The sequence below is a fragment of the Bos mutus genome, chromosome 14, assembly GCF_027580195.1.
Source record: "Bos mutus isolate GX-2022 chromosome 14, NWIPB_WYAK_1.1, whole genome shotgun sequence".
NCBI lineage: Eukaryota > Metazoa > Chordata > Mammalia > Artiodactyla > Bovidae > Bos > Bos mutus.
Genome location: NC_091630.1, coordinates 52,093,293 through 52,105,487, shown reverse-complemented (window position 1 = coordinate 52,105,487; position 12,195 = coordinate 52,093,293).

Sequence of the window (12,195 nt, the reverse complement as noted above, 5' to 3'; positions counted from 1 at the left end):
AATCAGCCAGACCAATTAACAGCTAGAACGGAAAAAGAAATAGGGGGGAAAGGAATTGTAAATGTAGAAAGATGTGAGAAACATATGTCCAAACAGCAGTCAGATTAAACATAGCCCACTGATTGAGTAGATGAAATTTCATTCGGTATTGTTATTAAAAACAATAACCCATGAAAATAAACTTGCTATTTTTGCTAGATTAATTGGCATATTTGAAAGGGAAAAGACATCTGGGGTATTCCCAATTAGTAATTGATAACAGGTTTTTAGCACCGTCCAGAATAAAATGTTTAATAGAGTCTTTAACTGAATTTAAATCATACTTCTGATTTCATAGTATCGAAAAGACCAATTCTTCCTAGCAAACTGCCATTACGGAGAGTAGGTGACTGACGTTAAAAGGCAGGGAATGTATTCACAAAAAACGATTACTAGTTTCATAAGCACCTATAATCCTATAAGCCACAGGAATGTCTTTTGAGATTTTAAGAATTTATGTCCCCATGCTAAAAATGAACTCAACACCAGTGAAGTTATAATACCTGCCATTGTGAGTCATAGCTTGTGTTTAACTTCAGATATCTTGCCACAGGACACAGCCGGAATGTCAGGTTTCTCAATGGCTGTGTTGCCTAAGACATGAATCACACAATGGCAGTTTTATTCATTGGATTCATTAACAACCATTTTGGAACACATACAACATGCCGGAGACAATCTAAGCAATGGATTCAAAGATGAGGACAATCACTCCTCTCAAAGAGCTCAAGGTCGAATGCAGTGGTTTCCAAAACGTTTTGATCAAGCACTATTTTTTTTTAGCACATAGCTCTGATATATGTATATGATTTATTTATAAATTCTATATACACACTATCAAACTACTATATAAGACTTAAAAACATGTCAAAATAGAAAAGTTTAAAGGATGATAAATAAATAGAAGCACTGAAATATAAATTGTATGAACATAAAAGAGTTAGCCATATATTATTTACCAAAGAATTAAATTCCAGATGGATTTAAAACTCAAATGTAAAAAATGAAATATTAAAAATCCTTTAGGAAAATCTTGGAGACTACAATGAACAAGTAGGGGGAGACCTTAAACAAGAATGGAAATCAAGAAGTTTACAAGAAGAATAAAAAATGGACATATTTGACTTGTTTTTAAAAACTTTTTTGTATGGAAAAAAGATATATAAGCAAGGTCAATAGGTAAGAGATTTGGGAGTAACTTGGTGAGCAAATAGAGAGTAATATTCAAAAACTGATTACCAATTGTCAAGAAGGGCATTAACAACCCTATTGAAATTGGGTGTCAGGGAAGGATAAATTGGAAGATTGGGACTGACACATAAACACTACTATATATAAAATAGATAACTAATAATGACATAATGTACAGCACAGGAAACCACTCAATACTCTGTAACGACCTACATGGGCAAAGAATCTGAAAAAGAAGGGATTATGTATAACTGATTTGTTCTGCTGCACACCTAAAACCAACACAACATTGTAAATCAACTATCCTCCAATAAAAAAATGTTTTAAAGAAACTGGGTAAAGAATGTAAATTAGTATTTAATCAGAAAATCCATGTGGCCAATAAACATAAAAAGTCATTGAAATCCACTTTTAATAAGGGAAAGGAAATTAATTTAACAATGATAATAATCACTTGATGCTGATCAGACTAGCAAAAATCAAAATGACACAAAGTTGCTGATGGAGATAATGGATAAGAGGACTCTCCGATATTGTTGTGAAAATGTAAGTTATCACAGCCTTTTAGAACTCAATCTAGAAAAATCTGTTATAAAAAATAATACATATTTTCAGAATTCCCTGGCAGTCCAGGGGTAAGGACTCTGCACTTACACTGCAGCGGGGCCTGGTCAGGAAACTTGCGTCCTACAAACCGCATGGTACAGCCAAAAATAATAATACAGTTGGCTTAAAGCTCAACATTCAGAAAACGAAGATCATGGCATCCGGTCCCATCACTTCATGGGAAATAGATGGGGAAACAGTGGAAACAGTGTCAGACTTTATTTTTGGGGGCTCCAAAATCACGGCAGATGGTGACTGCAGCCATGAAATTAAAAGACACTTACTCCTTGGAAGGAAAGTTATGACCAACCTAGATAGCATATTGAAAAGCAGAGACATTACTTTGCCAACAAAGGTCCATCTAGTCAAGGCTATGGTTTTTCCTGTGGTCATGTATGGATGTGAGAGTTGGACTGTGAAGAAGGCTGAGCGCCGAAGAATTGATGCTTTTGAACTGTGGTGTTGGAGATGACTCCTGAGAGTCCCTTGGACTGCAAGGAGATCCAACCAATCCATTCTGAAGGAGATCAGCCCTGGGATTTCTTTGGAGGGAATGATGCTGAAGCTGAAACTCCAGTACTTTGGCCACCTCATGGGAAGAGTTGACTCATTGGAAAAGACTCTGATGCTGGGAGGGATTGGGGGCAGGAGGAGAAGGGGACAACAGCGGATGAGATGGCTGGATGGCATCACTGACTTGATGGACGTGAATCTGAGTGAACTCCAGGAGTTGGTGATGGACAGGGAGGCCTGGCGTGCTGCAATTCATGGGGTCGCAAAGAGTCGGACACGACTGAGTGACTGAACTGAACTGAAATGAACTTTACTGGGGGCAGGTGTTAAGTATAGTTTTATATATAACGTGACAAATTTGCAGTAAGTAAAATCATATTGTAATAAAGTGGAGGAGAAGGGAGCAACAGAGCATGAGATGGTTGAATGGCATCACCAACTCAATGGACATGAGTTTGAGCAAACTTCAGGAGATGGTGAAGGACAGGGAAGCCTGGCATGCTGCAGTCCTTGGGGTCGTAAAGAGTCAAACACGACCGAGCAACTGAACAACCACAAAGAAAAATCTATGTGTTGGACTGCACATGTGAACATAATACAACATTGTAAATCAACTATACTCCAATAAAAATTTTTAAAAACTAAAAATCAGTTTAAGTTCCTGGAAAAAAAATATATATGTTTTAGGTTAAAAGGCACAGGGGTATTTAGCAGTTCCAAGGAACTACTTTTTTAAGTATGAGAGCAACAAACTGGAGGTCACCAAACTCTCTGAGGACATATAAGAGGCTGGAGGCTGGTGGGGCAACCAGTGAGCCCCACTGAGTGGCTCAGTGTCTGTACAACCTCATTCAAAAAAGCTACAGGATGCCAAGTGGTTCAGACAAATCTGAGTTTGACCACGTGCTGGCTGTATGATTTTGTACTCCTCACCTTGCTGCTGAGAGCCTCAGTCTCTTCTAAAAAACAGAGGTCATGGCACCTGCTTTCCAAAATTGCTATTGTAATCAGATAAAATAGTATAAGTGAATGCATCAGTGCATCTAGACCAGTATCTAGAAGACATTCCATAAACGTACATTTAGTCCCATGTCTCTCTTTAAAAATATACTATATAGAAAAGATCTAATAAAAGCTAATTTATGGTCAAAAAATTCAGGAGTGCTTGTTTTGAGGGGGAGGTTGGTTTGTTGTTTTTGTTTTGTTTTGGCTATGGCCTGTGGCATGCAGATTCCCCATTGGATCAAGGATCAAATCCACGTCCCCAGCACTGGAAGCACAGAGTAAGCCACTGAACCACCTGAGAAGTCCCAGGAGTACTTGAATACTGGGGAGAAAAAACAAAAAGAAACATCATCAGTCACTTTTGGAGAATTTGAAAAAACCAAATCATTTTTCTGAAAACTACATTATATAGATAATTAAAACAAGCATTAAATCAAGCCAAGCATTAAACCTGCCTTTCTGAAACGTGCTACACTTCAGGGTAACAAAATAGCTGAAGCGCGATAATTAGTCTGAAAACTGGTAGATATTAAGAAACAAGCATCAATCTGCCTTTCTTTACAAACATGCCTTAAGGTAACCAATTAGTTAATAAATGAAATGGGATAATAACACATCATCATTGTTGTTTAGTTGCTAAGTTGTGTCCAACTCTTTTACAACCCCGTAGACTCTCACCTCGGAGAAGGCAATGGCACCCCACTCCAGTACTCTTGCCTGGAAAATCCCATGGATGGAGGAGCCTGGTAGGCTGCAGTCCAGGGGGTCCCTAAGAGTCGGACACAACTGAGCGACTTCACTTTCACTTTTCACTTTCATGCATTGCAGAAGGAAATGGCAAGCCACTCCAGTGTTCTTGCCTGGAGAATCCCAGGGACAGGGGAGCCTGGTGGGCTGCCGTCTATGGGGTCCCACAGAGTCGGACACAACTGAAGTGACTTAGCAGTAGCAGTAGCAGCAGACTCTCACCTGTCAGGCTTTTCTGTCCACCGGATTTCCCCGGCAAGAATACTGCAGTGAGTTGACATTTTCTTCTCCAGGTGATCTTCATAACCCGGGAATCAAACCCATGGCTCCTAGGCTCCTATATTACAGGTGGATTCTTTACCACTGAGCCATGTGGGAAGCAGTCATCACCCTTTTGCAAACTATAATGACATCATGGATCCAGGCAGTGGTAATCAATAGCTGTTAATGTTTCAAAAAAGAAGCACATGAACATTATGTAGCTTCTGATGCAAGTGTACATGGCCACAAATGAAGTATTCTGGCCAAAAAAATGAACCTGAATCAAATCAAGCCTTTGTATCTAATCAGCAGTTTACAGAAAATAAAAGGAGATAGATGTGTGTGTTAGTCGCCTAGTCATGTCCAACTCTTTTTGACTGCATGGACTGTAGCTCTCCAGACTCCTCTGCCCACAGGATTTTCCAGGCAAGAATACTAGAGTGGATTGCCATTTCCTTCTCCAGGGCTTCTTCCTGATCCAGTCATTGAACCGATGTCTTCTCCATTGCAGGCAGATTCTTTACCATTGAGCCACTTGGGAAGCCTCGATAATAGTATAGATATGTTTTTAAAAAGACACTTGCTCAGTGCTTTCAATGCCAGGGGCCTGGCTCTATCCCTTTTCGGGGTACTAAGATTCCATAAGCCACATGGTGTGACCAAAAATATAAATAAATAACAAAAATAAATAAAAATAAAATAAAGACTCCTTATCATTTAGTGATATTCACAGAAATATTTATGGTTAAAATGACATGGCTGAGATTAGCTTCAAAAGAATCAAAGAGTTTGCTTGTATCAGGCCTTGTGATTCATTCTCTGGCATCACCTCCAAAAAAGAAAAAAGAATCAAAGAGGCCAGGAAAGAGTATAAATGAAACCAATAGGAGTGGGAAGCTGTGTGGTAAATATTTGAGGATTCATTGTACTATGCTTTTTACTTTTGTGCACGTTCAACATTTTCCATAATTACAATTTTTAAAACAAAGCATGATTTAAATACATAAAAAAAGAGCTCTGTGGGTCAGTGTCTATCCCAAATCTGGTTTAGAGAAAGGAATATCACAATCACAGTCTCTGGAAGGCAGTGACTTTTTGATCTATTTGGATACACATCTTTTAGGACATACCATACATCAGATGGGTTTGTACACTGATCTGAGAAAAATAAAATAGTTTCAAGGCTCAGAACAACCAAATATATCCAAAAATATATGATTAAATCAGAATAGCTCAGTAATTCTTCCTTGGGCACCATGGTAAAATACATTCGTTTGTACTGAGATTTACATGATGGAAGCTGTTTTAAACATTATTCTCCCTTAACAATATCTGCCTTTTATGGTAACCAGAGCCTTGAAGCTAAGAGTACTGAACTATCTGGCATTAATCTGCAACTTTTAACTCTTCCCTCTTGTGAGATAATGCTATCCCATCAATTATCCTTAGGCAGCTGTCCTGTAGCTGCACTTCTCCTAAGCACATCCAGCTGCCCTTTATAAGTGTTCCTATCATGGGTACTTCACTGCCTTACCCAGTAGTCTTTTACCAGCTAGGTTTTCTTCGATTCTAAAGTCAGGAACTCTTGAGGCCCATTTCAGTGTGATATATTTTTTATAGACAGGCAATCAGAGCTGTCAAAAAAGGAAAACTAGAGAAAGGGTCTTGTTTATTTATGTATGTATTTTTGGCTGCACAGGGTCTTCATTGCTGCATGAAGGCTTGCTCTAATTGCAGTAAGTGAGGGCTACTCTTTAGCTGCAGCACGTGGGCTTCTCATGTCGGTGGCTTATTTAGTCGCAGAGTGAGGGCTCCAGGCATGCAGGCTCTGTAGTTGTGACACATGGGTTTAGTTGCTCCACGGCAAGTGAGATCTTCCCAGATCAGTGATCCAACTGGTGTTTCTGGCATTGCAAGGTGGATTCTTCATCCCTAGACCACCAGAGAAGCCCTGCCCTTAGTATTTTACAAACGTTACACAATTAGTCCTCAGGACTACCCTTTGAAGGTGACTCTTTTCCCCACTGTCAAGAAATTGAGACCCACTGAGGCTGGCTGGCTTGTCCAACGCTGCATAGCTGGTAGTGGCAGGAGCATATTTGAATATAGGTCTGTCTGACTTAGAAGCCCATAGTCTTTCTATCAATACAACAGAATTCTGCCTTACCATCAACCAATATGAATGCATAGGAACCTAACTTGTTGTTAAATCTCTACATGGAAACTGGCCCACAACTGGCCTTGGTCATCTTTTTATTCCCTAACATACACTTAATAAGGATAAATCTCCTTGCCTTAATAATGGCATTATAATCCTTTAATTTCCTGTTAAGAATCTGGAGGCATGTAAAGGTCAAGGTATTTTTTCAAGGCTGCACATTGGGTAAGAATGAACTCTTTTTTTTTTTCTCCTCTATTCAATAAATATTTCAACTAGCAGATGAAATTTCAGTTATTCTGGATTCTGCCAAGAAAGCAAAGCCATTTGTTTGAGTCAAGAATTCCAGGATTAGATAGACTAAAAAGAGAAGTCTATTTTCTTCTAAAATCCCCAAATGGATTGCCCTGTAACCTTCTACAGTTTTAAACTTAGTTATACAGAGCAATCACATAAGAATCTGGAAAGGAGCTTGGGTATATGCATTTTTAAACAAATTCCTGGGAATTCCCTGGCAGTCCGGTATTACTAACTGTCCAAACTTCCACAGCGGGTGGCATGGGTTTGATCTCTGGTCTGAGAACTAAAATCCCATGCGCCAAAAAAAAAAAAAAAAAAAATTCCACAGTGAAATTTAAGAACCACTGATCTTATGGACTGGAAGAAACACAAGCTGGAATCAAGATTGGCGGGAGAAATATCAATAACCTCAGATATGCAGATGATACCACCCTTATGGCAGAAAGTGAAGAGGAACTAAAAAGCCTCTTGATGAAAGTGAAAGTGGAGAGTGAAAAAGTTGGCTTAAAGCTCAACATTCAGAAAACGAAGATCATGGCATCCGGTCCCATCACTTCATGGGAAATAGATGGGGAAACAGTGGAAACAGTGTCAGACTTTATTTTTCTGGGCTCCAAAATCACTGCAGATGGTGACTGCAGCCATGAAATTAAAAGACACTTACTCCTTGGAAGGAAAGTTATGACCAACCTAGATAGCATATTGAAAAGCAGAGACACTACTTTGCCAACAAAGGTCCATCTAGTCAAGGCTATGGTTTTTCCTGTGGTCATGTATGGATGTGAGAGTTGGACTGTGAAGAAGGCTGAGCGCCGAAGAATTGATGCTTTTGAACTGTGGTGTTGGAGATGACTCCTGAGAGTCCCTTGGACTGCAAGGAGATCCAACCAATCCATTCTGAAGGAGATCAGCCCTGGGATTTCTTTGGAGGGAATGATGCTGAAGCTGAAACTCCAGTACTTTGGCCACCTCATGGGAAGAGTTGACTCATTGGAAAAGACTCTGATGCTGGGAGGGATTGGGTACAAGAGGTGAAGGGGCCGACAGAGGATGAGATGGCTGGATGGCAACACCGACTTGATGGATGTGAGTTTAAGTGAACTCCGGGATATGGTGATGGACAGGGAGGCCTGGCGTGCTGCGATTCATGGGGTCGCAAAGAGTCAGACACGACTGAGCGACTGAACTGAACTGAACTGATCTTATGAAGAGTCAGAAATTATATTAGTTATCTATTGCTTTCTAACAAATTACTCAAAACATAGCAACTTAACACAATAATCATTTATCTTGTAGTTTCTATGCATGAAGAACCCATGTGTGGCTGAGCTGGATGTTTCTGGCTCAGGGTTTCTCATGAAGCTGCAATCAAGGTGTCAGTGGGGCTGCAGTCATATCAAGGCTCAAGGTGGAGAGGATCTTTTTCCAAGATCTCTCATGTGGCTGTTAGAGGATTCAGTTTCCTACAGGCTGATGTACAGGTGGTCAGAGGCCTTCCTCAGTTTCTTGCCACGTGGACCTCTTCATAGAGCAGCTCACATTATGGCAGCTGGTTTCTCAGAGTGACCAAAGGAGAGATCAAGAGAGAGCAAGCAAGTCACAGTCCTTTTGTAACCTAATCTTGGAAGGGATATCATATCACTCTTGCTGTAGTCTATTCATTAGAAGGAAGTCACTAGGTCCAACCCCACACTCAAGGAGAGGAAATGACACAACAGCATGAATACCAGACAGGAATCTATGGGGGCCAACTTAGAGGTTGCCTATCACAGAGAGGTAAACAAAGAATTAAAAAATAAGGCAGTAATATATGTCCACTAAGAGAAGCCAGTATCAGTGATACCTCGGGGCAACAAGTACATCCAGTATCTAGATTTTGGTTCCTAAATACCATTCCAGGACTCCTTGAAGAAAGGGAGAAATGGCAACTCTAATGCTGGGGTGGGAAAAATACAAGATCAGCCTGGAGCTTCTTGTAGTTCAAGAAAAAAGATGATGAAAAAAAAAAAAAGATGATGATCAAAAAACAAAAAGGACACATGAGCCAACCCCAAAGGTTCCAATGGTCAAGATGGAAAAATTTGAACAACAAAATTTGCCGAGGTCCAGCCCTGGCTGATCCAGGGTATTCGAAGCAGGGACGGCGTCAGCGAGGATCAGGATACAATAGCTTCAATTAGATATTAATTAGAGATGTAAAGAGTAATAGAATGAGGATAGCTCAGTAGGAAAATTCAGTGGAGAAAAGAGGCTGAGTAGCCTGGTTTACTCGGGAGACCAATAAAACTTCAAGACAAGAAGCTTGCACCACTTACGTAGGCTGCAGGCGTCCTTCCGTTCTCCCGAAGGAGAGGAGACACTGAGGCCTCCCCGGTCGGATCTTAGAAGCCCAGGCATAATTAGTAAGCATGGCGGGTTCCGCGCTCCAGATGGAGACTCAGCCAGAGTGAGAGAGCGAGCGACATGGGGAGACCAAGTTTCGGTGAACAAGGCCCGCACTTTATTTTCCAAAGTAGTTTTTATACCTTAAGTTGTGCATAGAGGATAATGGGGGAAGGGGTAGAGTCATGCAAGGACAGCAGTTCCTGATCCTAATCGAAGCCAGACTTTCAAACTTATCATATGCAAAAGTTCAGGTGATTTACATCATCTTCTGGCCAGGAGGCCTGTTAACATTTTAAGAAACTTATTTTTCTCTAAAGGTGATTATTCCAAAGTCAGGAGCCACCCTCCAAAAGCATTAGATAAAGTTGCATTCCTATAGGGCAAAGGTGTGGTGGGCTCAATCAAGAAAAGAATTAACTCAAGGGTCCAAGGTTACAAACATTAAAGCTACTACTTACACCAATTATATTAATCAATACACTGCCAGGGACACAGCAGGTAAGGGATATGGAGACTTAGCAGCAAACATTGGCCCAACAAGTGAAAAACCCTTCACCAATACAATTTCTAATCAATCTTTTAACTGCTCAAAGGAATCTGTATTTAGACAGTTTAGAACATCTCATGCCTCTCACAGTTGGGAGGCTCTGAGCAATCACATGTGGCCGGAAGAACCTATTCAGGCAGGCTAGAGGACTTCCAAAGGAGTTTGTAGGTTGAAACACTATCACACCCAGGAACTTTATTAACTGGAGCTATAAGTTAACTCTTTTTTCAGAGAGAGGTAGTGGGGGACAGGCCCCCCCGCCCCGTAAAGTCAGAGGTGTAGGTGAGAGCACAAAGCAGAAAGTAGGCAGACTCTGGTTTTGGGGGTAGATGCTCGAGGATTTCCAGGGGGACTCCTGAGGCTCGATCCCGCCTTTGCGTACGTCAAGCCTCCTTCCTCATGACCTTTGCCACGGGCGGAGTACCTCACTCTGGCCCCCAACAAAAATTAAAATCATAATATAAAATATAAACTGAAGTATAAAATAAATATATACATGCATATTTATAATAAATGATTGGATGTAAATAAGTGGGGGAAGGAGGAAGAGATGAATCTTCTTTACAGAAAAATTTCCAATAACATAATTCCCGATAATATTCTACTCCAGGAGGTGGAGCTTAATCTCCTACTCTCCTTCAGTGTGGGTTGGATTTTGTGACTTACTTCCAGACAATACGGGAAGGTGGCGGGGGGTGGGGGTGGGGGGGGTGGAATGCTACTTTACAGTGTTGACACTAGCAAATACTACTTCGGTCTAGGTGGTCAGGGTTAATTTAACATCAGCATAATTAAGTCATCATGGACCCCTCATATGATATGATGTGAAGAGCATCTAATCCATATGATATTTTTCCCAAAGCTTATAATCCCAGTCTAATCACGAGGTTAAAAAAAAAAGAAAGAAACAATCAACAAATTCAAATTGAGGAACATTTTAAAAAATATCTGACCAGATTCCTCAAAACTGTCGTGGTCATAGCAAGGTTATGAAAAACAAGGAAAGATTGAGAAACAGACCGGGGAGCCTAAAAAGACATGACGACTAAATGTAATGTGGCACTTTGGATTGAATTCTGGGACAGAAAAAGAGTTAGTAAAATCTGAAATAAGTCTGGAATTTGTACCAGTGTTGGCTCCTCAGTTTTATAAATATTTTATGATAATGTAAGATGTTAGCCTTAGGAAAAACTGGGTGAGGAGCACACAGAAACTTTTTGTACTATCTTTGTAACCTTTCTGTAAATCTAAAGTTATTCCAAAATAAAGTTGATTAAAAACAAAAAATAAAGCACTCTGCTTATAATTTTGAAAATGTGATGACTGCAGCATTTCCCCCTAGAATTAGCTTCTGGCTGAGCACACTTCAAACCCTCTTTGTCTTCCATCAGCTACATACTTCTAATGGCAGGTCCCACTGGACACATCCATTTATGAGACGGAATAAAGAATGGTTAGGAGCTTTCCTGGAAGCCATTCCAGCAAAGTGACTCAAATTCATCTTTTCCCCTCACCCAGATTCCCTAAATGCCCAGAGCCACTGCACTGCATCCAGGATGAAGCCAAGTGTGAATGAAAGGAAATTGGAATGGAAAAAAGTCTTAACCAATCCCCGCTGAGGAGGTCTTTAAGACATCTTCCTTTGAAAGAGTTGAAAGTACATATGATCATGTGAACTCAGTGCTAGATGCCCTCCTTGGGCCTTGGAAAGAGCCAAGTCACGGGGTTTCGGCAGAAGCTTCATTTGTCGTCGTTGTTTAGTCGCTAAGTCATGTCCAACTCTTTTGCAACCCTGTGGACTGTATGTAGCCCGTCAGGCTCCTCTGTCCTTAGGATTTTCCAGGTAAGAATACTGGAGTGGGTTCCCATTCCGATCTCCAGGGGAACTTCCCCACTCAGGAATCAAACCCGCATTTCCTGCATTGGCAGGTGGACGCTTTACAACTAGGCCACCAAGGAAACCCTCAAAATTTATTAGCTTAGCACTAAATTCACCCTGGAAAGATCTTAGAGGAAACAGGTGAACGCTGTCTGAAATGGTGCAAAGCTTGCCCCCTGCCCCTTTAGCTCAGGTGCTCCTGCTCTTTCAAGCATTCAGTCCTCTCTGTTGGTCTCCCGGAGAACCCAGGGCAGGTTTAGGTAGGTCTTCCAGGCCCCCTCCATGCCTCCATTATAACATCTGGTTACATAAGTTAAGTGTGTAGTTAGCCTGTAGGTTCACTGAGGGTGTGGTTCAAAGCTTTTAAAAATCTTTGTACTGTCACAGTGGGCCCCCAACAATCCCTTGTTGAGTAAGTGAATTGATGCTCTTGTTGAAGGAGGGAAGCCCTCGCCAGGGAGAGACTCCGGCACCCGTGATAAGAACATCAAAGCTCTGATGACTGACCTCTGGGGTCAATTACAATGGGAGGGTAAGAGAAACAGCTAATTACCAACAGCCTCT